Raw genomic sequence first — 26070 nt, forward strand, 5'->3', positions numbered from 1 at the left:
GCCCCTGAAATAAATAACGAACAGTCCCTAAAATGCCCAAAAAAATAATCTTACAAAAAACAAAAACATTTTGCCCCACAGCTACCGCTGACCCACCAACTGTTTTTCTCTATCAGCTCAATTGTAGAACTAGAGTACATTAGATCTGCAACAACACACCCAGTTGAATACAATGTACGCTGACACGGAATGATAGAGAAGACTAAGAGGAAAAAAAGGGTAAGAGAACAAGAATGGAATCAGGATAAGGCAGAAAGGAATGAAGGGAGGAAAGAAGCAAGAGTGTGGATTAAGGAGGGAGAATAGAGAGAAGGGGGGTTGGGAAAAGATAAAAAAGAAGAGAAGTAGGGCTGCACGATATGAGGAAAATATCTAATTGCGATTATTTTGACTGATATTGCGATTGCGATATGATTCACCATATTGAAGGGAATGATCATGTTTGTATTTTATTCTCACTTTCTTTGACTAATATTAAATCTTAAACAAAGATGTTTTCTTTAGTCTGTAGGATAGGATTTGTAGGCCGGGACGTCTCTGCAGCACCACAATACGTCATTCAGAACGATTTGACACATATTTTGCCTTTAACAAATATTGCGCCCCTCTGCGATTTGGATATTCCAGTAATCCATATTGGGATTTCGATAAAATTCTGATTAATTGTGCAGCCCTAAAGAGACGCAAAGAAAACTTTGGGAAGATAAATATAACATGTAGAGGTGTTGCGGTGTGCCAGTCGAGCTGCGTTTCTAGAGTGATGATGACGCTGTCGGGGCCGGGGAAAAGGAGAGCGGCGCATCCTGGCGCTCGTCATCGCAGGTTGACGTGCGTCCAAGCACCGCTTCTGCACAGAGAACAAATGCAAGTGGGTGCTTTGTCCTTAAGGCAGGTTTCTGCGACAGATTGAATAAAAGTTATAAGTGAGACAGGTTGAAATATGTTATTGGAATTATTTTCCTTCATTTTTTTAAGGACTCAGTTACAGAAAAATGACTTGATAAAGAGTTTTTTTCCATGTAGGTTTAATAACAATTTTATTTCAATTTTCTCTCTTGCAAACTTGGCTCGAAATTCTATTTTCAACAACCAAATCTGCAAAACACTGTTCTAGTGACAGACACACTCCTCCAATAGCAAGATCCTTTTTGAAAAGTAGACGAGCTACATTATACCTCTTCCACTTATTTAGTTCTGGCTGCTCTGCCATTGACCACCTTTCAAGTCATGATGGATCGCCCCGACCTGATAATCCTGCACGGTTGCAAGATGTGAACACACTGCAATCCTTTTATTGATCGCTTCAGTGAAACACAGATCCCCTGCCTGATGACCAGCTCGCTGTGATACTGACAGAAGCCTCTCCGTCTTCTGCTATCAGAGCTTGTCGTCCAGGACAGTTGTCGATCCAGTTTGGGGTTCAAACTGGGGGATCAACTGAATGTTGCTCATGTTACCGTGAGCTTGTGCTTTCCAAAAGCTGTCAGTTGTCATCCATGCTATACCAAACTAAGCAGCGTCTCCAACATCATGAATGCTAAATCCATAGAAATAAAATGCATCACTTTGACAGTGTAGAAGCAGACTGGAAATGGGGGTGGGACATTGCGTGTATGTGGCATGAATGAATGAATGAATGAAAACTTTATTGAACAACAATCAACAAGAGGTGTTCAGAAGGATAAAAACACAATAAAGCCCAAAGGCTTGTTTCCATTGTGGTCCTTAAGATGAAAGGGGAATGTGCTGTAACCACTCCATAATATATAATATCCAAAATATCCAAAATACATAGTGTATGCATGATGTATGGTAGCTTTCAGAACATAACCGTAGCAGTGAAACACATTGTGAGAGTAGTTCTTGCTGTTTTTGTCTGCCATCAAACTGTGCTGTTGGATGCTTTGTGCAGCAGCCAAAAAAAATACATTTTACAGTTTTGGAAGTAACTTACTTGGTAGAAAACTAAATGGCCTTTTCCATCCACAGGATTTGAGCTGCGTGGCTGCTGATGGACAGCGGTGATGGATGGAGTCTTCCTGGCTTGAGGATCAATCTCGAGCTGTAAGTAACACAGTTGTCCCCTTTAAGCAGTAGACTGTCCTGCTCTGCACCAACAACACCACGATCCACTGATTTAGATTGACAGCTAGGCCACTGATTGGCAAATCGGCCACACCATAGTAATTGAGGGTGTGGTATAATGAATAAAGGGAAGTTGGAAACACGAGTGTAAAGTTTTGGAGTCCTAGCTTTAGTTGACACCATCATCCTGTTTCATCTTATCTGATATAATTTAAGATTTATTTCTATAGGTGGGATATTAGAGTTTAATTATTATTTTTTAACAACGAAAGCATGGGGCTGGATTCACAACGAAGCAACATAGGTGCGTTAAACCACTCTTTTATTGCTGGGGCAGTGGCTATAATTTAAAAAACGGAATAGCCACTACAGTATTACTTTGGCTGGTTGATGGTAGGCCTGCACGATTAATCGTTATAAAATCGCGATCTCGATTCACCCTGTTCACGATTTTAATTTTTAAATAACTTCTATTTTTTTTTTTTTTTTTTTTTTTTTGACTTAGATTCTCATTTAATTTTACGAGCCGACTGCATCACAAACGCTACTACTTTCTTCTGTGAGTTTTAAACAGACTGTATAAAAAAGGTTTTAAAGCACTCCCAAGTGCTGCAGAGCTCTCCCTTCTCTTCATTGAAGCCTCTGTGTTTACAGCCTTGTGGTGATGTGCTATAGGTGCCAAAACAAAATCTATGTTTGGTACTGCCAATTTGTTTTGTTTTGTCATGGTTTATGTGTGCAATGAACATTACACTTGGTGAGAAAAAAAATCGTGGCAGAAAATCGTGATATCAATTCTAAGCTAAAGAATCGTGATTCATATTTTTCCCTGAATCGTGCAGGCCTAGTTGATGGTAAAAAATGGGTTCTCCCTATTACTTGTGAAAATGGTATATCTACCGTACAACAGTCATCAATGGCAGACAAGTCCAAATCATGAACTGCTAATCAGACTCTTTATGATCAGAGAGACTTTTCTTCTGTTATTTCAGTTTTAATTGCGTTTGCACTCAAAGTGTTGGCTGGCCTGTTTGTCACAAAACTTAAACGCCAGGCGAATAGTTTGCAAGAGATGTCTCCAAATATTTGGACAAAAGCAGGAGATGAGGTGGAAAAACAACCTCGCTGTCGCCAGTTGGATGTCTCATTTGATTCTGTATTTTTGTGTGTGCATGTTTCAATGGAAAAATAGTCACCTTTCAGGTACTTTTGTTTGTTAAAAAAAAAAAAAAAAAAAAAATGCTGAAAGGTTTGACAGCTGACTTTCTGTCCCAAAATGGATCTACTTCCCTCCTTAAAGTCAGGGAGACATATTTCTATCTGCTTTTAATTTTTCAAAGCAACGTAATAAACGGAGTGGGTTAGTGAAAGTGCGTCGGTCCATCTCCAAGCTTTTTTACTTGTCAGCATCACCAACAGCTACTTCATCGGAGCCGAGCGCTCAGCCAGGCCAGCGTGTCGCAGATATCAAAAGTCATAATCTCTGTGTTCATCTGGCCGGCGGCCGCGCTGGCAACGTCTTCAGTCACAGAACAAACTGGACCCACGAACCTGCCAAAGCTTTGTCCCAATCAATAGATCCAGTTACAGTAAGAGGCTGTTTATCTCGTCATCTCGGGGAGGAATTACAGCTCAGTCACTCTCTCTCTCGTTGCATTCTGGGAAAGCTGACAGACACTGGGAGCTCGTGGTGGAACGCTTGCTGGTTGTCTAGGTAGGGGTCCACTTTAGAGGATGGGTGATGGAGGATTGTTTTACAGCTGTGGCATGAGGCGCATGAATCGAGAAATCTGAGAGGTTTCACTTGTCTTTCCCTACTTCTATCCCTCACTCTTATTTCCCTCGTTTCACCCCCTTTGTCCACCTCACAGCACTATACTTCCTCTTCCTCTACTTTGAATCTTTATCACCACCCCCTTCTGCTTTTTACCTTGTCCATTTCCTTTTTATTCTTCCTCCCTTCTTTCCCCCTTCCCTCTTTTCTTATTCTCTCTTGTCCAATTCAGTCATTGAAGCTCATTTCTTTTTGTCTTAAATTCATTTCAACCGTCTTTGCATTTCTTTTTCATCATCCTTTACTTCCTTTTTAATTTCATTCAACCAACTTTCATATTTCTTTCCTCTGTCATGTCCTTCCATCTGCATTTGTCCCTGTGGTGACCTCTTCTTTTAAACTCTGCCACCTTAATATATTTGTTCATAAGTCAAAAGAAAAACTTATTTTTTTGCAATAATACAGCAAATTGTGGAAATATACTTTGCAACAAACATCAAAATTGGCTCTTCCTATCTCGTTTTAAATTATTATTTTATACTTGTATGAACAGCATAGAAATAAAGGTTTATGAAGAGTTAAAAAGTGTTCACTCCCTCTGGAAAACTGCTAGGCAGATAATGGAATCAACCAGCGGTCAGAAATGGATATGAGATACAAAACAACTGTGACAGAAGTCCAGAAGCAGTGAAATTAAAGCTACAAAAACACACTTTTTGTTTCCTCACTCACAACCGTTATGTACCATAACAGATCTTTCTGTGGGCCGTTTTTCTCACTTTTTTGGGCCTTCTTTCCACCTTTCCTCTCTCCTCCCATCATTGTTCCCTTCACTGTCCTTGCCTCCTCTGCCCTCGGTGTCATTTGGACTTCCTCGCAGATCCGGGTCTCCTCTCTTCTGCTTCTCTGACTTCTGTAATTCTGTTCACTCTCCCCTTCCTGAGTAATTGAAGTAATTTCCCACCTTGGCTATGATGAATGTGTCCCCCGCTCCCGCCATGCCCTTCTACTTTAGCCGGCCTAATTAAAGAAAACATTCCATGATTGCCTATTTTTCCTCGAGCGTGACAACCTATTATTCTCCCCAGCACCTGATTAGAGAGTTATTATGCTTAGATTTAGATTGATTTAACCGGGCAGCTTAATAAAAGACTACTTGGGGTTTGATTTAAAGCGGGGGGAATTGCAGGTTTTGGAGCTAGTCACGGTGTGTAATTGTTATTACTGGTTCATGATATGAGCCGAGTCGCGGCGAGAGGGAGTTCTCGAAAATTGAATTAGAAAATTAGAAGGTCACTCTGCGTACAACAGGTGACATTTTGGGACATTCGTGCCGCGGATAGAGCTGTCAGGAGGAGCGACGTTCGGGCACCGATTGGTCCGGAATGATAAATCGCATCCATCCCAGCCTGCACAAACTTGACATATTTCTATCAAAGCAAGATTAATCTCTCCATCAACTGCAGCAATGCGGCTCATAATAATCTGTGAGAATTGGATGCCAAATGGGTAAATTGACTGGCGTTTGTGTTGTGGTGCGCCGTCCTGGGTTGATACTGTCTCAATAAAAGCCAAATGGGAGGATACAGTCACATAACCCAACTGCTCGAGTTTTTGTCTAAGAAAAATCATAGTTGTGTCGGGTGGCGGCCTTGGCCTCTTCTGATTGAAGTGAGTGATTGCTTGGCCACGGGAGTGAATTGTTAATAATTTAAACGGGTAGTTCACTGTTTAAAATCGGGATAGACGGGCCGTTTTTGGCAGTTTGCAGAAACTTTATCGGCGTTTTATTTGCCTGATAACAGATTAAGTTATAAATTAAAAAGTGGTCTACTTTGGCTCGGCTCCAGCTCTGTCTGTCCCTCTGCTTCAGTTTATCTCACCACTGAGTCTGACTTCATGTCCCCCCCACAACACGATCTGACTATCTGTTACTGGGTATTATGTTGAAAGTTTCTCATTTATTAAATCATTGCTTAAAGCATTTAAACAAAATTTGGTGTTGGAGTTTGTAACATTCCAAAATGTTATAAGTATAGGGCCCTATGATTTCTGCGATGCGGAAAACACGGACGGAATCGCGGAATTTACACATGAAAATGGAATTCTGTTATACACGCGGAATCACACGGAATTTGCATATATTTTGTTGACATATTAAATAAACGATTTTTTTTACTTCCTTCTCATTTTTCAGTTTAAAACAACAAGCGGAGAAAGGTCTCAACAAGCAGAGACAGGTCTCTACCTAAACCGTGGCCAAATGGCACAGCCTGTTGCCTAGTAACCATACGTCATCACGTTCACGTTGAGTTTGTTGCGAGGGAAAAAATGTCGAAGTGAGTGGCGCCTCCCGACAACCATTTGAAATCAAAAGTTCATCTGAAGAACAAAGCTAAATCTCCAGCGGGAAAATCCCTCCAGGTTACCATGGAGGCAACGACTAAATCAATAGATGCAAGGCGAGAGTTTGTGGAAGATGTTGTTGCAACGTGTGCTGAATACCGCTAGAGAAAATGAAGAGGATACGTCCGTTTCTTGTTAAACATTGCAAGCAGAGAGGCAGACCCGCCTGCCACCGGTCTTTGACCAGCACACGCAAAAAGTGCTGCAAGAGATCCGTGGAAAGAAAATCTTGGTTGTTGTCGACTAAACCTCTGACAACCGAGATCGCAGTGTCCTCAACACTGTTATAGGTGAGCATCCAAAGCTTTTATTTAGGTCATTTTGAATGTGCTTTGCTGAATATATTAACAGTTTAAATAAAAAAGCTGAATTGTGAGTTTGTGTCACTTTTGTGTCAGTTTTTAAAGGTCAATACTGCTGAGAAGTGAAAAGAAATCAAGCAAATCCGAAAAATCCGAAAGGGCTAAAATAAATCCGAAAACATGGAATTTGAAAAAAAATAAAACGGATTTCATAGGGCCCTATAAATATCAGTTATCGGTTTCAATAACTACTAATTATCGGCCTCGGCCTTAAACAAACAGTATCATTTGATCCGTAGTTTAAAAGAGGTCGTAAGACAGAAAATATCCTTTTCAAAAACATGAAATTGTTCTCGAGGGAAATGTATACCCAAGACTAAATCTAATATATTGTCGGAAACTTAATTGCTGCTCTCCTTGAGAAGACATTTGTCCTTTTACTACTGTCCCGCACTGAGCACACAGAGGTCAGAGGTCAGGGTCAGCCACACATCAGCAGCTCTTCGGTTGAAAAGTTTTCAGCATATGGCTTAAGCAGCGGTGGAAGAGGTATTCAGAAGTACCAATACCACACTGTAAAAAATACTCTGTTCCAAGTAAAAGTCCTGCATTGAAAATGATACTTCAGTAAAAGACTAAGTATCATCAGGAAAATATAGTTAAAGTATTAAAAGTAAAGAACTCTCCTCCCATTTTAGAAAGTGTAAAGGATCCAACCAGTTGTGTGTACAAGTACCTCAACATGTGTACTTTAATACAGTACTGGAGTCAATGTACTTAGTTACATTTCACCACTGGGCTTAAGGGCACTTCAGCAGGTTTAAAGCATCATTTTGCAGTTAAAGGTCTCTACAGTATACTCTGTGTACCACCCTGCCCGAATCCTCAAAACACTACACAACAAATCTGCTTTTATCTTGTAAATGCCATAAGTGACATATTAAAACCGGACCTTTCTGGCACTGAACATATTTGATTGGTACCTGCTGTAGCTAACGTCTGTTTGGGACCCCCCTCAAAGCTGAATGACGGCTCGTCCTCCCCGTGGCCTCGCTCCGATCTAGTTAGCATAACTGCACTTACTGACGCGGCTGAGCAGCATTTTGATAAATGGCCCGATTAAAGGTAAAATGAACAATTTGACTCGGGCCACGCCACGAAAGCACAGAGGCTTTACACTTGCTGTCAAAGGGGCGAAGCAAGTCCATCTTTCATGTCTGAAATCCAGCAGTGTCTAGAGTGAGCTCTGTGTAAGTTGTCTTTGACATGTATTTACTGTTGGCAATTTATTGGCAGTCACTTCTTCACTGTCACTGTAAGTAATGGCTGCGTACTGTAGTGCAGCTTATCACTGCATGGAAAGATTGATGTATGAAAAGACTGATGGGTAGATGCAAAGATACTGTAGGTGAATGAAAAGATATTTAAAATAGATTAGGTAATACGGTTGAAAGAGATGAACGCTGTGGGAATTTGCAAATGCATTCATTGATTAGTTTTGGAGGCACTGTGTCATCCCGACAGAACACAAACCTTGGTTGAAGTTACAAAATGTCAGTCTTGTAGATGAATGTGTTCAAACGTGATTCTTAGTTCAGCTCTGTATCCATTTAGGTGTCTAGTAAAAGCAGGAGGTCAAGGGTCAGACCTACAGTATGTTATAGTACATAGCAGGGGTTGTTAAAAACATCATTCAAAGGTCAGCATCTGATTTTTATTACAGGTCAAAGCTCCCGATACATGACAATAACAAAACATTTGGTCCATTTTTTGGAGCTTCATGTAGTAAAAGTACAACAGTGTTCTTGGCTTTTTTTTGCGTTTCATAAGGTTTTTTATTTATAACAGAAGATTTATGGACCAGGTCCGGATTGACTTGCCGTTTTGGTCCAGATGCGGACCTTGGTCCAGGACTTTGAGAAGCCCTGGTATATAGTATATTATATATTGTCATGCCCCACGTGTCGATCATTCATTCAACCTTTATTTATACTCAAGAGATCATTGAGGAGCGTCCCTCAATTACAATGACATCAGGTCAAATTACAAAAAAAAACCCCGAAAAGAAGCATCATAAGAAAAATAGAAAGCATGCCAGCTTTCCTTCCTGTTTTAGGAAGCAGCGACTGTGTTGCGTTTTGCCTGTAAAACCGTGTCTGTGTTCGTCATATTTATGTAGAATTATAGTTTGCTCTTCTTATGTAAATTATGCGGCTCTGGTAGATGTTTGCGATTGGTCATTCTGTGCAAACCCCGCCTCTTTTATGTGAACGTGGATTGGGAAACCCTGGGTTGATTGAACTAGTTAACCACCGTCGTGACACAGCTTATGCGGGACCGCGGTTGGTAAGTTTGGTGAAACCGGGTAACTGAAAGAAATCCAGGGCATGTTGATCCTGCTTCGTAGTACAGGCCTCTGGTCATAATCATCCACAGTTTATTTGTTACATTGGTTATGGTTCGTTGGCTGCCTGGCAACCTAATGAATGTGAAGACAATTGTGCACAGATAGATCCTCTATTTGTCCAGTCAAACAGCAAATATAGACCTGAAGTGGCACAGCATGAGTGGAGTGAGATATGGAAGGAAATAAAGGATCCAACCAGTTGTGTGTTTAATGGTCTAATCATCTCAGCTGGACTTGTAGCCGTTATATTGTTGACTAGTTTACTTTAGAATAAAACATCAGATTTTATAAACTACATGTGTTTTGTGTGCAGAAATCTTAATGTGTAAAGTAATGAGTAACTAAAGCTGTAACAGATGAATGTAGTGGAGTAAAAAGTACAATATTTCTCTAGTAGAAGTAGAGTAGAAGTAGAAAGTGGCATGAGAAGAAAAGACTCAAGTAAAGTACAAGTACCTCAACATTTGGACTTAAGTACAGCACTGGAGTAAATGTACTTAGTTACATTCCACCGCTGGATGAAGGGTGTGAAGCAGGAGCAAGGGACGGAAAGATGGGATAAAAGGAAAGGAGTGAGGAAAAGGATGGTGGATGGTGCAAAGGAAAACGAGGGGAGAGTGGGATCCCGAAGCAGAGAAAAAGGTGGAGGTGGGAGAAATAAGAGATGAGGAGGAATAGCGAGGCTTGAGGGAAAAAGCTGGATGAGAAAAAAAGCCCGAAAATGAATGCAGAAGAGCAAAAAAGGCATGAAGAGGAGGGAGAGCAGGATGAGAAGAAATTAAATGGTACAGCGAGAGACGTAGGAAAGAAATGAAACTAAATTACATCGGAGTGAAAAAAAGAAGCCGCGAGAGAGAAATCATATATGCGCGATGTTTATAAAGTCTCGGATTAATGAGATGTTGCAGCAGCTGGCTGGACGACAAAGCTAAACATTAAAAATAAAGAGATGATTTTCTTTTAAAAGGATTAATAGTACTCTGAAGTCATTGATGATCACTCACTGAAGACTTCATTATTCCAATTAATGGGCCCCCTCCGCTACTTGACCCGCCCGTCAAAATTAGTGGCGAGGAACCTTCAAGTCAGATGGATGAACTGCCACAGCCTTCGCCGGCTAATTGGCAGCCACAATCAAGAGCGAATATGTATCAGGAGAAGAAGAGGCTGAATATATTAGCAGCAGAAGAAGAAGAAGAAGAAGAAAAATGAGGCTGTAAGCAACATGGCAGCACCAACTGTCTTGGATGTCAGTGGTGGGGCGAAATGGTGATGGGTGGAGAGGAAGAGATGGAAAGAAAAATGATTAATACATCCAAGAGCGCAAAGCTAATGTTTTCTATGAGTTCATCAGTGTTTTGAGTATCATAGACATGCATCTCGGGTTGGGGAGTGTGTGATTTGGTCCAGTCAGTCGGGTTTTGACGCTGACGTGATGGATATGACGCACTTTGCATGTATATGCACTTTTGTTATACATAAAAACAAAAGAATGATTGCCTATGATAGAGATATATGCTGTTGAACTGTAAGCAAAGGCTGAAGTAAAATACAGCGCAGTTGAAATGAAAAGAAAGTACCAAAGAAAATATTTTGGCATCCAAATTTCAACACATAACGGAAGAAAATGTTGCCGTTGTTTGGTCCACAAACACTATTATTAATCGGCTGCTACCTCATGCACAAGCAGTTTTTTATTTAACCCTTGTGTTGTCTTCCTGCCGACCATGCAACTTGTTATCCTCCCAGGTAAAAAATGTAACATTAACCATAAATTAATTTAAGGCTATGTTCATACTTGGCGTCTTTTTTGACAAGAAAAAGTTGACTATAGGGCTTTTTTGTAGTGAAAAAAATAAGCTGGCAGCGTTTTTTAATTCCAAAACTTTTAATTCCACTTTTGAGCAAAACTAAAATTTTGAGCATCAAACACTTAATTTCCTGCGTTCTGGTGAATTTTTCAGCAACAATTTGTGCCATTTCTGCATCCATTTTTGGTGCAAATGTCTTTTAATGATGTAAATGAAATTACAATAGTTACTTCTGCTGTTAATTCTGCCTATGTTACGCACACAGACGAGCCTCTGAACATCAGATACATTGCCTCATTTCAGCAGCAAAGATTAAATATAAGAATGCTACCAAACACACACATGCCTTCTGTGAGCGTCGGAACCCCCGCTCTGTGAATGTGTAGGCGAGCAGTCAATACTACCGGCGTGGGCGCTGCATTCAGAGATGAACGGGGCCCAGGTGAGTTGTGCTGCGTGCAGACGCAAGCTTGTTTCCCCGCTAAAGCAAACATAACCGATGGCCTCTTCGTGTCCTCCCATGGATTTTTTTTTGTTTTCCCTTCAGGAGGGAAGAAAAAGAGATTAAAAAATGGCGGCGCACTCTCCTTCTCATGCATCAGATAAGTCGGGCATAAAATAGTCCGTTTGGATGGGTGATCATGAACTGGCAGCAAACGGGGAAGTTTACCGGAGCTAAATGGATGCCCAGACTCCACTTTTTATCTGCCTCCCGCACTGCATTACAGACGTAATTTATGGTAATAATATCCCTTGAAATGGTGGCGGGTAAAGAAGCAGATGAGAAATGGGCCTCCTCGCAGCATGTTTACGTTGCCTATATGATTGGGGGGTGAAACGGTACTTTCAGCGCTGTAGGTGGGAAACTGTATCACCGGAGGCTGATAGAAAAAGGTGATTAATCCGAGGTTGTTCAGTCTCAGTGAGCTTTAGCCTTCAATAGAGGCATCGCTGAAGTACATTGAAATGCTCAGAGGCCCTGTTTGCTGTCTTTTTATTCTTCTGTCATGGTCTCTGTGTTGTGTACCGTGTTACCATCAGGGCTGTCAAAACTGGCCACATTGATTGGTTTGATGTAACTGACAGATGAAACATGGACACCGGTAGGTGATAGTTGGAAAAGAAAAAGAAAAAAGTATGTGTGTGTGTAAGTATGTATATATGCATGTATGTGTAAGTATACATGTATAAATAAGTGAAGAATTGTGTATAACTAAAGTAGAAAAAGGGGGTAGGGCCAGATGAAGTTTTTTTCATTTCTTCCTACTCCTTTTTGAACATGGAAACCCTTACTGTATACAAATCTTTATTTACAATAATTTTGAAAGATATGTTTGAGTATTTTGTTGGTTTTCTTGCTTGTACTAAAATGTACATGTTCTTATTTATCTTTTTTTTTAATTTTTAACATGTTCAAAATAAACATAAAAAATGTACATTTTGAATATTCGTTTAAGAGGGCAAACCCATACAACGGGAGACATAACTACTTGTACCGATACATTTATTTCAACATAAACATGTATTTTAAAAGATTACACATACGTCTCGTTACAAAATAAGTAAATAACATATTTCCTGTATAACGTAAAACTTAAAGGTCCCATGGCATGAAAATTTCACTTTATGAGGTTTTTTTAACATTAACGTGAGTTCCCCCAGCCTGCCTACGGTCCCCCAGTGGCTAGAAATGGTGATAGGTGTAAACCGAGCCCTGGGTGTCCTGCTCTGCCTTTGAGAAAATGAAAGCTCAGATGGGCCGATCTGGAATCTTCCCTTTATGATGTCATAAGGGGAAAGGTTACCTCCCCTTTCTCTGCTTGGCCCGCCCAGAGAATTTGGACCACCCATGAGAAAGAGAGAGACATCATGGCTTTCAAACGAGCAAAGTGGCAGTTGGTCAAGGCCACACCCCCACCCTCCACCTTGCCCCCCCCCTCTCCTCCTCAATAGCTACAGACACAGAAATGGCACATCCTAAGGAAAGCTCATTGTGGGACTGGCTCTAGTGGCTGTAATTCTGCACCAAGGCTGAATTTCGGGAAAGAGACTTCAGATACAGTATTAGAGGACCACTAAGGTCTATATAAAAGAGACTTCAGATACAGTATTAGGGGACCACTAAGGTCTATATAAAGAGACTTCAGATACAGTATTAGGGGACCACTAAGGTCTATATAAAGAGACTTCAGATACAGTATTAGGGGACCACTAAGGCCTATATAAAGAGACTTCAGATACAGTATTAGGGGACCACTAAGGCCTATATAAAAGAGACTTCAGATACAGTATTAGGGGACCACTAAGGTCTATATAAAAGAGACTTCAGATACAGTATTAGGGGACCACTAAGGCCTATATAAAAGAGACTAAAGATACAGTATTAGGGGACCACTAAGGTCTATATAAAAGAGACTTCAGATACAGTATTAGGGGACCACTAAGGTCTATATAAAAGAGACTTCAGATACAGTATTAGAGGACCACTAAGGTCTATATAAAAGAGACTTCAGATACAGTATTAGGGGACCACTAAGGCCTATATAAAAGAGACTTCAGATACAGTATTAGGGGACCACTAAGGCCTATATAAGAGACTTCAGATACAGTATTAGGGGACCACTAAGGTCTATATAAGAGACTTCAGATACAGTATTAGGGGACCACTAAGGTCTATATAAAAGCATCCAAAAAGCACCATGACATGGGACCTTTAATTTAAAAACCTTAGACCTCTCTCTTTCTGAAGCGTGCGGGAAGCAGGATATGCCGCCGATAACACCAATTTGGTCGTAAACAACCGAGTCTCCTGCCGTTCCCTGAATCTGTCTGATGGTTTCGGCATCGGCTCTTACCGAATCTCATTGTCTCTCCACTTAGACGTTTTCGTTGACGTCTTTGTGGCGTCTTTTTCTTCACCCTGGTTGTTTGTTTGACTTCTGGTAGCGGCAGTCAATGATAGAACGTCATTAACACGCTAGTCCTGCATTGCCAGACCCTCCTCAGAGTGCAGAGAACACCTCCATTCTCTCCCCATCGTGGCCCTGTAAGTGGCGACAGCAGACCATGAGCTAGTTAAGATCATTTACTTCCCGGCCATCAAGAGTTTGAGATGGCTCATTAGCCTCTTGCATGTAGATAAAGCTCCAAATTGACAAAGTGCAAAGTGTCGGCTGCTCCTTCAATTTGGGGAGAACAGGAGGGGAAGGAGCTGAAGCCCAGGAGATTGATGGTCCTACATGCTCTTGGCTCAGCCTTTGCTCTCCCAGAAGTCCCGTGGCCCAGCCTGGATGTTCTCCGTTGGCCAGGCGGCTGCCACCCTCCTTCTCGACTGCTTTCAGGCAGAAGGCCAGTGGTGGAAGAAGTATTCAGATCCTTTTACTTAAGTCAAAGTACTAACACCACACTGTAAAGATACTCTGTTATGGTAAAAGTCCTGCATTCAAAATGTTACTTCAGTAAAAGTCTGTAAGTATCATCAGGAAAATGTAGTTCAAGTATTAAAAGTAAAGAACTCTCCTCCCATTGTAGAAAGTGTAAAAGATCCAACCAGTTGTGTGTTTAATGGTCTAATCATCTCAGCTGGACTTGTAGCCGTTATATTGTTGGCTAGTTTACTTTAGAATAAAACATCAGATTTTATAAACTACATGTGTTTTGTGCGCAGAAATGTTAACGTGTAAAGTAACTAGTAACTAAAGCTGTCAGATGAATGTAGTGTAAAAGAGTAAAAAGTACAATATTTCTCTCTGAAATGTAGCGGAGTAGAAGTAGAAAGTGGCATGAAAAGAAAAGACTCAAGTAAAGTACCTCAACATTTGGACTTCAGTACAGTACTGGAGTAAATGTACTTAGTTACATTCCACCACTACAGAAGGCCAAATGTGTTCTAACTGTACCGGCTCCATTACCATGGTGATTAATGAGCTTGTCAAAACCTTAACTCCAACACCGGTGACTCCTTGCTTTTTCTTTTTATTTAACCCACAGTCACTTTAAAAAAAACAACCTTTTCCAAAATGTTTGATTGAACTAATTTATTCTAATTATGCACTCCGTCTATTTCTGTGCTGTGTTCCCCAACACCCCCCCTCCCATACCCTGCTCTCCTTAAACCTTTTGGTGCAGATTAACGTAACCAAAAGTCTATTAATTAATTTTTTGTGGCTTTTAATTTCTGGCAAGGATGCCGTCTTGATGCAGCTGCCTGTCGCGGCCCGTCACTGTTGAACCCGTGCCAGGGAGGTGCAGATGTAATTCTGTTATCTCTTGCTTTAGTCGTTCACGCTAATTAATTTGAACAATTAGCCGTCTACCGGCCTTTCATGAATCGTGCAAGAGAAGCCGCCAAATAAAATGAATAATCAAAAGATTTTCCATTTTCAAAATAAGACTGCTCCCGTTTTGGGAATAAGATGTTACTACTGTACACCTGCTCAGGTACAAAATGAAACCGCTGAAGGGATCACATGTGGTTACTCGATGTGAACATGTCTAGAGGCTCAAACCATTTTGACGCTTTTCCCAATGTTTTTGTCGCTTTTCTGCAACATTTTTGTTACTTTTTCGACGTTCTGGGCGTATTTTTTGACGTTTCATGATGTTTTCTTCCAGTCTTTTTGGCAGTTTTTTTTCCAACATTTTTGTTGACATAAAACAACTTTGAAAACAGGTCAAATTTGACCCGAGGACAACATGAAGGTTAACCCCCCCCAACGAAGCACAAGTAGACTTCACAATCACAGATTGTTTATAGATTTCAATTTTTCCAACCGCACTTGAAGGCAGCTTTATTTCCCAGGAGAGAGAGAGAGAGAAGCTCTCAGCTGTTCCACAAACTCCCCGGCAGTTCAGAGCTTGTGTTTGGTGTGTTAAAACTTTCTTGTGGCAGGGATAGAGGCAGTGATGTTTCCTGTTTCCTGTACGGGATTCTCACACTGCCTGAAAACACTCAGAAAAGTCTGATCTTGTGTGGCCGGGTTGGCTCAGTGGGTAGTGCAGGCTCGTATATATACTGAGAGGTTAGCCCTCGACGAAGAGGTCCAAGGTTTGAATCCGACCTGTGACAATTTCCATGTCTTCCCCCCTCTCTCTCCCCTTTCTCACCTAGCTGTCCTGTCAAAAATTAAAGGCGGAAAAGCCCAAAAACTAATCTTTAAAAAAAAAAAAAGAAAAGTCAGATCTCTGGTTACGTGATTGGCCACCGCAGCGTGACGTGGGGTTGTGTTTCTCCAAAAATTGTCGGTTTTAACTTTTCACTGCAGGTCCGCTGCGTTTTTTTGAGTGCCCCCCCATGCAGCAACCCCCCTGCCGCAGCCTAAACGCACTACCCCCATTCAAAATGAATGGAAAGACCTTGTTTTTGCCGGACCGTCGGACGGCCGATGCAGGCTGTCTGAAAGCGGCCTTGCAGTGAGAGAACAAGCTTGTGATGATGGAGATCAGCTGTTGTTTGGGTGCTTTTCTTCTAAAGGCCAGCAGGGGGCGACTTTCCTCTACTTCTGAGCCGCTGCTGTCTCTCCACTCAGATCGTGTCCTCCTGGCTGCAGTAGAAAAAGGCCTTTCTTAGACATGGAGCCAGTGTGTGTGTGGGTCATTAATGGCTGCCTTTAAAGCTGTCAGCTCTAATGAGCTGATTGCAAACGGAAATTGAGGTTTGAAATGTAACTGAATAAGCAGATTCTTTCTCTTACTGAAAGGAGGGAGCGGGGGGAGGAGGGGACAGGAGGGTGGGCAAGACGACACCCCAGCATCCTCCTCTGCATTATCTTTTAAACAATGGCTAACCACATTTAAAAAAAAAAAGAGGCCATTAAGCAACAATAAGTGGAATCCATACGATCTGCTCAATAATAACATGTAATTTTGTGACAGTTATGTGTTCTTACGCAAATGTATGGGCTAAGGCTTCTCCCCTGTAAGTGCCCGCTAACTCAATTGTGCCTTTGTATTTCTTCAGCTCTGTGTTTAATGTCCATTAAGAGTTGAGAGACGGTGACTGAGAAATGTAATGGTGTCCTGTAGCATAAGCCTGTGTGTTTTTTTTTTTTCTCCAGTTAGACATTTAAAAGGACAATTTACTGAAAAACCTTGACTCGTTAATTGTATCATCAATTACACAGCGCTCGTGTAACTGTTTCAGGGATCATTCATTTAATAATTAAGTGCATTTTGCTCTCAAAAACAAAGCTAATTGTTAGGTACTGTAGGATTGATAACTTAAGGAAAATGCCCAAACAAGTGACCTGCATCGTTCCCAACGAAAGTTTAAGTATGTAGCCTGCATTTCAAGTAAATGTAAGTAGAATTATTTTGTTTCAGGCAGAAAACTTGGATATCTTTTGACTGACGCTGTGTGTAGCAAATAATTCCCAGTAACATAAATATGATCATTTTAATGCGCAATTAATACAGATCATAACACGGGTTCAGTGTTGTCGTCCAGAATTCATTGTGGTTTGTCGAGATAGCCATCAAAGAGTACATTTTGCTGTAATTTTGGGTGTCAAACCACCACAATATGTTGAGTTACAAGAGTGCTTTCTGGCCCTGGTAACTGATCAACATGTAGTTTAGCGGCATTACGCTTGGCAAAGGAATTGTTTTGTCCCAGTCAGAGGTGAGTGGAAAGTGTTGACAGCTGCCTGAACTTTGTTCAGTGACAGTTCCATGTTTCCATCCCATTTTGGATATTCAAAAACCTGAAGCTGCCCCTCTCCCAGGCCCACCCAAGTACTCTGCATTCAGTGACGCGAGAAGAGTGAGCCTGTTCTCTTAAAGTTACTCATAGTACAAGTTCTGTCTTTGGAGACTTTTTTTTCGTGACGTTAGGGCAATAGAAACGCAACAAAGGTCATGGATGGTGAAAGTAGTTTAAGTGGACAGAGAGTGAACAAGAGCCTATGTGGATTTATTGTCATTACTCTTTATGTAATGTTATCTGAAGTTCTGAATTTAAGGCTTTGATGGCCATGTATGGGTTTTAAAAGAGGAACAATTATTTGAAAAACCAACTGCAGGATATGAAAAATGAATGAAGGCCATGGCTTTAGGACATATGTAGGTTTTCAGCGATTTCCATCATCAATACAGTATAAAGAGTCTTTTGGTGGCCCCTCTGGGAATTCAACCCATTACCTTGACCCAGTGTTGGTTCTTTGCTCTGTTCAGAGAGCTCCACAGGGAATGAACGACAAGGTTTAGACTAATAAAGTGAAGCGGATATAAACCTTTTATCGAATATCGGATATCTCCAAGTCAGTTTTGTCTACCTCTGATCTAGTCTCGCTTTGCCAGACCTTCCTCCACAGCGCTGCGGAGGAGGGTCTGGCTGGTAAACACAACATCCCAGGATGGGAGAAAAACGTGCTCTGGTTTATTGGCATTTCTTTAAACCAATCACAATCGTCTTGGGTGGTGCTAGGCGCCGGACGGAGCCACGGTGCCTCTGCTAAATAGTTTCAGGAAGGAACTTGTTTTGGTGGAACATGTGGACGTTCAAAAGTAGTTTTAGTCGTGCAACAGAAAACTCAGATTGGACAGATAGTCTAGCTAGCTGTCTGGATTTACCCTGCAGAGATCTGAGGAGCAGTTAACCATAGTCCTCACAAATCCACCAGAGGTTAGAACGCCAACACAAAGACAGAGGAAGGGGACGGACATCCGGCCGTAAAGATTGACAGCCAACAGAATTTCCTGCAGCACACGAACAATCCTGGAAATGAAACGTTGTCGATTATGGACTACCCTCTGATCTGATGCTAGAGCACCCAAGTATGCATTTATAAAAACGGAAGAAAATTCTCATAACTATTATTCAAAAGCTTTTTTATTCAATAAGTGCAAAGAAAAGAACGATTCTCAAAAAGGCAAACAGAAAGAGAGAAAGCTGCAAGCTTTAAAAGGCAACCCCTGAATACTTTCAGGTAGTAACAATGGCTGCGTGACAACCGGAACAACTTCACCACAAGCTTCACGAGGTTTACCGGGTATTCTCTGTACAACATTACGAGAATCAGCTCCCGCACCCAGCAGCCTTACACAGGTCCAGGTAGAGCAGCTGTTACCGTCCTCATCTCATCATTAACATACACAACACGGCTCGGGCTCTTCTCATTGGCTGTAATCACCTTAATGCAAAAAGCTGATGAAGTTGCCAAGGCGCAGAGTGCTCCGCCCAGACCTTTTCTCTTCTTTTTTTCTGTGTGTGTGTGTTTTTGTAATGGCGCTGTCATAACCGCTCTGCTCCGTCTGGGCCTAAGTGAATCTGAGGCGCCATCTTTTAAACAAGGCTAACAAATGAACACGTTTTTCCCCCCATCAAACGGCTCCTGACAGTGATGCATGGGCTTCCAGATGAGCTCTGAAAAACTGATGGATCTGCGACGGTACACGCGCTTAGATAAACTAATGCATGTAATTATGTTTTCCATTCCCTCTCCATTGCGAGGCATCTTATTACAATATCATTAGTTGAAATGGTCGGCAAAAAAAAAAATGATATAGTTTGCAAATTTATTTTTTCTTTCTTCATTTCTTTTTTTTCTTTTCTCTCTTTCTTTTTGCCATGTGGGTTAAATTACTGGGAAGTTAATTTCTTTGACTGGAATAAAAGCAAATTCAATTTGTTTGCTTCTCGGGAAGACATTATCGGGCATCTCTGTGTAAGTGTTGGTAATTGTTGATAGTCTTATTCACCGCTGTCGTGGATAAGGAGACCGTCGAGATGGTTAGCGATGCCCCGTGCGGCGTGAGCCGCAAACATGAGACAGATGTGCATTGGGTGTGATTTAGATGTATCCGGCCGGATTCTTATCCCGTTTTTATAATTGATTCCAGTTGTTATCAAATCCTCTCTTAGATTCTTGTCATATATTCATGGGAAGAAACCAAGACAGGCCTGTGTTGAAAGCCAAAAACAAAAGGCTTACTTTCAGCAGATTTACGATGCCATTAAACATTTTTTTGTCACAACTTATGATGCTATTTTTACAAACGTTAAAAGAAACAAATATGTATAAATATTGTCTCCTGCTTTGGAGAAGTGATGTGTTGTGTTTTGGTATGGGTCCGTGACCGTCACTGAGGTCATCAACAACGCTGCCCTCCTATGCCAGGCTTTGCGATCACATGTCACTGTATTGTAACTGTAATGCTGCGCTTTGACACTTTTTTTGGAGATTACACTGGTGCATGACGTATGTGTAACTGGGAGGCTAACATTTTTGGCATTCTGTCAAAATTGTAAGTTTAATTTTTCGTTGACTAATCAATGAATCGTTTCAGCTCCAGCGGCAGACTCGAGACGTCCAAAGGTCGGTGCCTTTGGACAATTCTCTCACCTGAGTTGAGCCCATCGTTTTTGTTAAAAGTCCGGGATTGGGTCCAGTTCTGTTGCAGTAGGTCACGGGTCTGTGTTTCAGAAAGTATATACTGTGAAGTGAAGAAAAAAATGATGTATTTAAAAAAAATACATTAGTATTTTAAAAATTGACTGAAAGAGACAATTATATTATTAATCCCAATAATTTCTGAGACAATTAATTGTACAGCCACATTTTGAATTGTTACAGCCTTGCATACACACTAACTGTAATGTGCAGTTCCTGTGTGTGTGTGTGTGTGTGTGTGTGTGTGTGTGTGTGTGTGTGCGTGCGTGCGTGTGTGTGTGTAAATCACATCTCATTTGCTGTCTCACCCTCGCTCCAATAAATACTCACTGTGTGTGTGTTGCATCCATGTACATATGACTGTTGATTGTTAGTCTCGGACTGTGTCTGTATGTTTAAACATGCATATTGCTGCTCTCGTGTGTGTGTGTGTGTGTGTGTGTGTGTGATGCATCCATGTACATATGACTGTGTGTATACTTGTTAGTCTCGGACTGTGTCTGTATGTTTATTTAAACATGCATATTGCTGCTCTCCGAGTGTGTAATGCTCTGGCTCCATGCTGCCGCTGTGTGTTTCTATGTGCCACTGCTCTCGTCTGTGACTGTGTGATGTTGCGGAGGAGCGAGGGGCTCATGTTGGGAGCAGTAGTGGAGCTCATTAGGGGGGGGGGAGAGTACCAGGGGGGCACGGCTGCCGCAACGCTCCCAGCGCTCCTCTCCGGGCCGCCGCGCCGCCTGGCCGGGCCCTCAGCCGCAGCCCCTTCATCTGCACACATCACACTGAAGGCTCGCGCACAGCACAGTAGCAATATGCTGTCATATGCTGGGTGACTGGTGCACTTCACACCAGCCAGTCAGGCTTGTTTCTAGTGCTGAAGACAAATCTAATATTAGCGGGATTCTGAGCAACGAGCAAGGCTGTTTTGGAAATGTAAACAATATGTATTAGGGTGGCAACTAAATATTATTTTTCATCTGTCTATCAGTCTGGCAATTATCATATATTGTGTCACAACATTAGGGCTGGGCGATGTGCAGAAAATCAGATGATATGATATTCTTGACCAAATACCTCGATGTCGAGATTGTAACGATATTATAGGGATGCCAATTGGCGCTTAAATAAAATGTTATTTACACAATGAGATTTTTGATAAATAATCATCAGAAATGTTGATTTAATGACTGAGTGGGTAAAGGCAAATAATACAACAGCTAGAACAGTCTGGTATGTTCAGAAAATGCATCACTTTACTGTAACGCAGCCTTTAAAACCAGGAAAAGACAACCCTTACCATATCACGATATTAAGATATCCAAAATCTAAGACGATATCTAGTCTTGTATCACAATATCGATATCATATCAATATATTGCCCTGCCAACATTGTGAAAAATGTCCTTTCCCTAGAGCTTAAGGGGTCATCTTAAAATTACTTTCTACAGTCCCAAACCCAAAAAGCCAATTTACAATGAAGTCAAACAGAAAACCCTCATGTCTCATCTCAAGCTGAAATCGGAGAATATTAGGAATTTTTACTTGGAAAATTACTTAATTTATCATCCAAATTGTTCAAAATGACTTCTCTCGGCCGATTGACTCAATTAATTGGGTAATTATTTCAGTAATATGGAAGCCCTTCAGGAAAGATCTTGGCAGTGGAGTCCTAACTAGAACAGGAAGTAGTTTATGAGAGAAAGTCAGGGTGTGGAGGTCACTTTTTTTGACCTGGAAAGAAAAGGTCCGTCATTTAGACATGCAGCCGAAGTTTGTTGATGGAGAGACATTTTTTTTTTAATATCATTTCATTTTAATCTTTTTCAAATGTGGAGAGACAAAAGGATGCTAGGACATTGTCTAAAACAAACAAAACAGAAAAATGTGCAGCTGACAAATTCAACACTTCAGCATGTTCACTTGCAGGGTTTTTCCTGACTCAGAATGGGCCTTTGGTGGGGGGGGGACTACACACGACTGTAAGCATGATTGGTTTGCGTACAGTAAAGGCAAGTAGTCTGTGTTACCTTATTTGACAGAAACCTACAGTGGTGCGCATAAGTTTATGAACCCATGCTAAAGTCGACTAAAAAGAGGAATACCAAAATCATCTTTTGGAAATTGATCTTAATGCCTTAATAAAAAAAAATGGAAGGAAAAATCCAACCTTTAAGGACACCAGTTTTCTTTGTGAATGAATAATGTATCGTAAATAAATAAATGTTCTTCCTTAAAATACAGGGGGCATAAGTAAGTACACCCCTATGTTAAATTCCCATAGAGGGAGGCAGAGTTTTATTTTGAAAGGCCAGTTATTTCATGGATCCAGGATACTATGCATCCTGATAAAGTTCCCTTGGCCCCCACATCATCACATACCCTTCACCATACCCCCACATCATCACATACCCTTCACCATACCCCCACATCATCACATACCCTTCACCATACCTAGAGATTGGCATGGGGTACTTCCCATAAAATCATCTCTCAATGCAAATCAAACCAGCTATTAGGCTAACTGAAAGTACCCCATGCCAATTTAGTCGACTTTAGCATGGGTTCATAAACTTATGAGCACCACTGTATGTAAATCTATATGCATTTGCCTGTTATTTCTGACAATTTGATAAACAAAAATGTTGATTATGCTTGAGTAAATGACAGACCAATCAACAAAACTGCTTACAAAAATAATATTATTTAAATGCCACCGTTAAATTCACCGGGAGAGTTCAATACAGCCAGACTCCAGGCGGTAAAACTGAGATAAGTGCTACTATTCAAGTTTATGCTCTGCATTTCAATGGTTGTTTGGTAAATTGCTATTATTGGAAATTTGAATTGCTGTTTTTTCTCAATTCTCATAATTTTGCCATTGATTTTTCCTTTGGTACTGCTAAAACCTCTTTGGGGGGCGCCAAAACCCTGACTTGATAATTGAATGCAGCATGAAACTAGCGCGATGTTATCACTGTATACTGATATCAGTCGTCCATCGTTTTCTTATCTATCTGTTGAGCCAATGCCTGATGCAGATTGTCACTGTCATTATGTTGTGTCATCCGATACCATTGGCTGTGACGAGCATGATGGAACTATGTGATATTCATGAGGTCAACAAAAGAGAAATATGAATAGTTTTCTTTGTTTTCCGAGTAGCCCAGTTGTGAGCTGTTAGTAGACACGTGAGGCTAAAACCCTACTCACTATAGCAGTCTTTTTAATAATCCACAAACAGAAACACTCGGGTGCTAATTTTCTCTTATTTTTCAACGCTGATGCAAGACTTTCAGCCTGGCAAAAGCTTCTTGAAATTGTTCCCCCCTCTCATTCCCCCTGCTCTGGTGTATCTCCCTCTCATTCCCCCTGCTCTGGTGTTTCCCCCTCTCATTCCCCTCTGCTCTGGCGTTTCCCCCTCTCATTCCCCCTGCTCTGGTGTTTCCCCCCTCTCATTCCCCTCTGCTCTGGTGTTTCCCCCTCTCATTCCCCCCTTGCTCTGGTGTTTCTCCCTCTCATTCCCCCCTTGCTCTGGTGTTTCTCCCTCTCATTCCCCCTGCTCTGGTGTTTCCCCCTCTCATTCCCCCCTTGCTCTGGTGTTTCTCCCTCTCATTCCCCCTGCTCTGGTGTTTCTCCCTCTCATTCCCCCTGCTCTGGTGTTTCCCCCTCTCATTCCCCCTGCTCTGGTGTTTCCCCCTTTAATTCCCCCTGCTCTGGTGTTTCCCCCTCTCATTCCCCCCTTGCTCTGGTGTTTCTCCCTCTCATTCCCCCTGCTCTGGTGTTTCCCCCTCTCATTCCCCCTGCTCTGGTGTTTCCCCCTTTAATTCCCCCTGCTCTGGTGTTTCCGAGCCCCTAAACCGGAGACATTTGGAAACACTTCTGACCCGTTTTGGTTTGGAATCTGCGGGGTTGTGTTGCAGTCTCAACAGCCGCAAACGGAGGCCTTTGGCAACACTGACACTGATGCCAACGTTTTACCGCCTGATTGGGTCTTATCGGTCACAACGTCTTGTTCTCTGAGACTAAGCTACTAAAGTTACCATGGCAACTACCAGCAATGGGTGGGGTCTACATGCTGCCTCCTGTTTATACCCAGTATACCAGAAGGTTTGAGATATTTTGGTTTGGGCGTGTTAGTTTAAACGGAGTTTGTTCTTCTACTGGAGCTAAAAACACTTGTGTGCACAAAGATCACTTTTGGCTCAAAACTCTGCTTAAAAACCAAAACGTAGCGATGTAAATGTAGCCTTAATATTCTAAGTATTGACTTTAATTCCTTCAGGAACGATCTCCTTAGGCCACAATCAGACGGAGCGCATTTTGGAAGCCTGGGCTGCTTTTTCTAATCGTTCTCAACGAGAGGGAAACGTTTTGGTCGCTGCTTTTGCTTTGCTGAGCGATTGCGTTTTATTTATTTATTTTTTTGCAGGACGCCATGATCGTCTCAAGTTTAAAAAAAATGTCAACTTAGAGCAGAAAAAAAAACGCCTAACGTCATTAAAATGGTTGCCTAGAGATGGGTGATTTGATGGTTTCCTAGCAATAACAAGAAGACGCAACCGGTCTAATCAGGGCGTCTATAACAAAAAGGCAGTGCAGTGTGCCTCACTGTCTGATCGCGGCCTTAAGCTGGTATAAAATACAACGTTGCAAATAATGCAGTAAACTTATGTTATATTATGGACAATAAAACAATATGTTACAGTCTGGATTGAACTGGAAGCTCTGCCTCTCTCTCTATGTTTGACAAATGAGACTCTCATTGGACAATTATCGTTTTCGGGATCGCAAACGTGTGAACAGAATTTGTCACTGTCACTTTGTGTGTTTAAGGGCATATTAATCAAGTGATTAATTGCCAGATATTAGCCACTGAACATGGCCTGTGTTCCCATTCAAGTGCTACTTTGCCTTTGAGCGTGATTGGTTAATGATGACGTTTTGTTTGCGGAGGGCTGAATTGATTTGTTTTTTATGTTTCAGTGGAGTGTTGGGCTGGTCTGTGTACATTTTGACAACTTTTGATATTAAAGACGAAGACGGGAGGACATTTTTATTTCCTCGACTGAAAACTTAACAATTTGTGTTGACAGTATTTTCTCTCCTCATTTAGATTTTCAAAGTTTTTATGTCCCAGACATTTTGGGTTTCTGTCAACCAAATTTCCCCAAAGGTAACACGGATGGTTCCATACAACGCTCCTCACAAGTAAAATTAAGAATCAGATTTCTACTTTCATTGAATTTAGGGTGTTTTCATTCAATTTAATAGCATTATTCTGACTAAACTTAGGCATATCTGTGATGATCCATTAACTTCATTACTCTGGTGTTAACTATTAGTCAAAATCATTCATAATTTCAGCTTTTTTCGAACACAAAAATTAGATAATTTCATGGAAATGAGGTTTACTGACCATGAATTCCAAAAATAAGTGTCAAACTATAGTGGTACCAAGTTGGTTCTAGTTGTGAATATACTGGTGTATACTGGTGGTAATGGAAAGGTGCTGAAAACATTTTCACAAGGGTTAAAAGAGCAAAGAATTGGGTTTATAGCATTCATTTCTATTCCCAATTATTATTTTTTTGATTAATGGCAGGACAATTGAAGTTTTTCCTGAAATACTGATTCGTTGCAATATATTGTCATTTTCTTCCCATCCTGAACATCCTGTGATTTTAATTTCACCTACAAATGATAGAAATCTATCTGTTGCCATTGTCCTTTAGCTATATCATCGTAGATTCAGCTGTCAGTCACAGTTTCTCCCTCTAGTTTGATGACTCATGCAACATCGAAAACACTCCTCACTGGTCATCTTACTTTGGCTTTAACTGTACATCTTTTAAAAAATATCACTCACATTAATGATCCATTCAGGTGTTTAAAATGA

At 41.2% G+C, this 26070-nt stretch overlaps 1 long non-coding RNA gene across 1 annotated transcript in view; it reads left to right on the forward strand.

Moving 5' to 3' along the window:
- LOC116048635 overlaps window positions 1-26070 on the forward strand; it is a 35129-nt gene that overhangs the window by 7289 nt on the left and 1770 nt on the right. Inside the window, exon 3 of the long non-coding RNA XR_004104704.2 lies at window positions 1990-2064. This is a non-coding gene — a long non-coding RNA (uncharacterized LOC116048635). The remainder of the gene's footprint in view (window positions 1-1989; window positions 2065-26070) is intronic.

Source organism: Sander lucioperca, chromosome 24 (assembly GCF_008315115.2).
Source record: "Sander lucioperca isolate FBNREF2018 chromosome 24, SLUC_FBN_1.2, whole genome shotgun sequence".
In the NCBI taxonomy this organism is placed as follows: Eukaryota; Metazoa; Chordata; class Actinopteri; order Perciformes; family Percidae; genus Sander; species Sander lucioperca.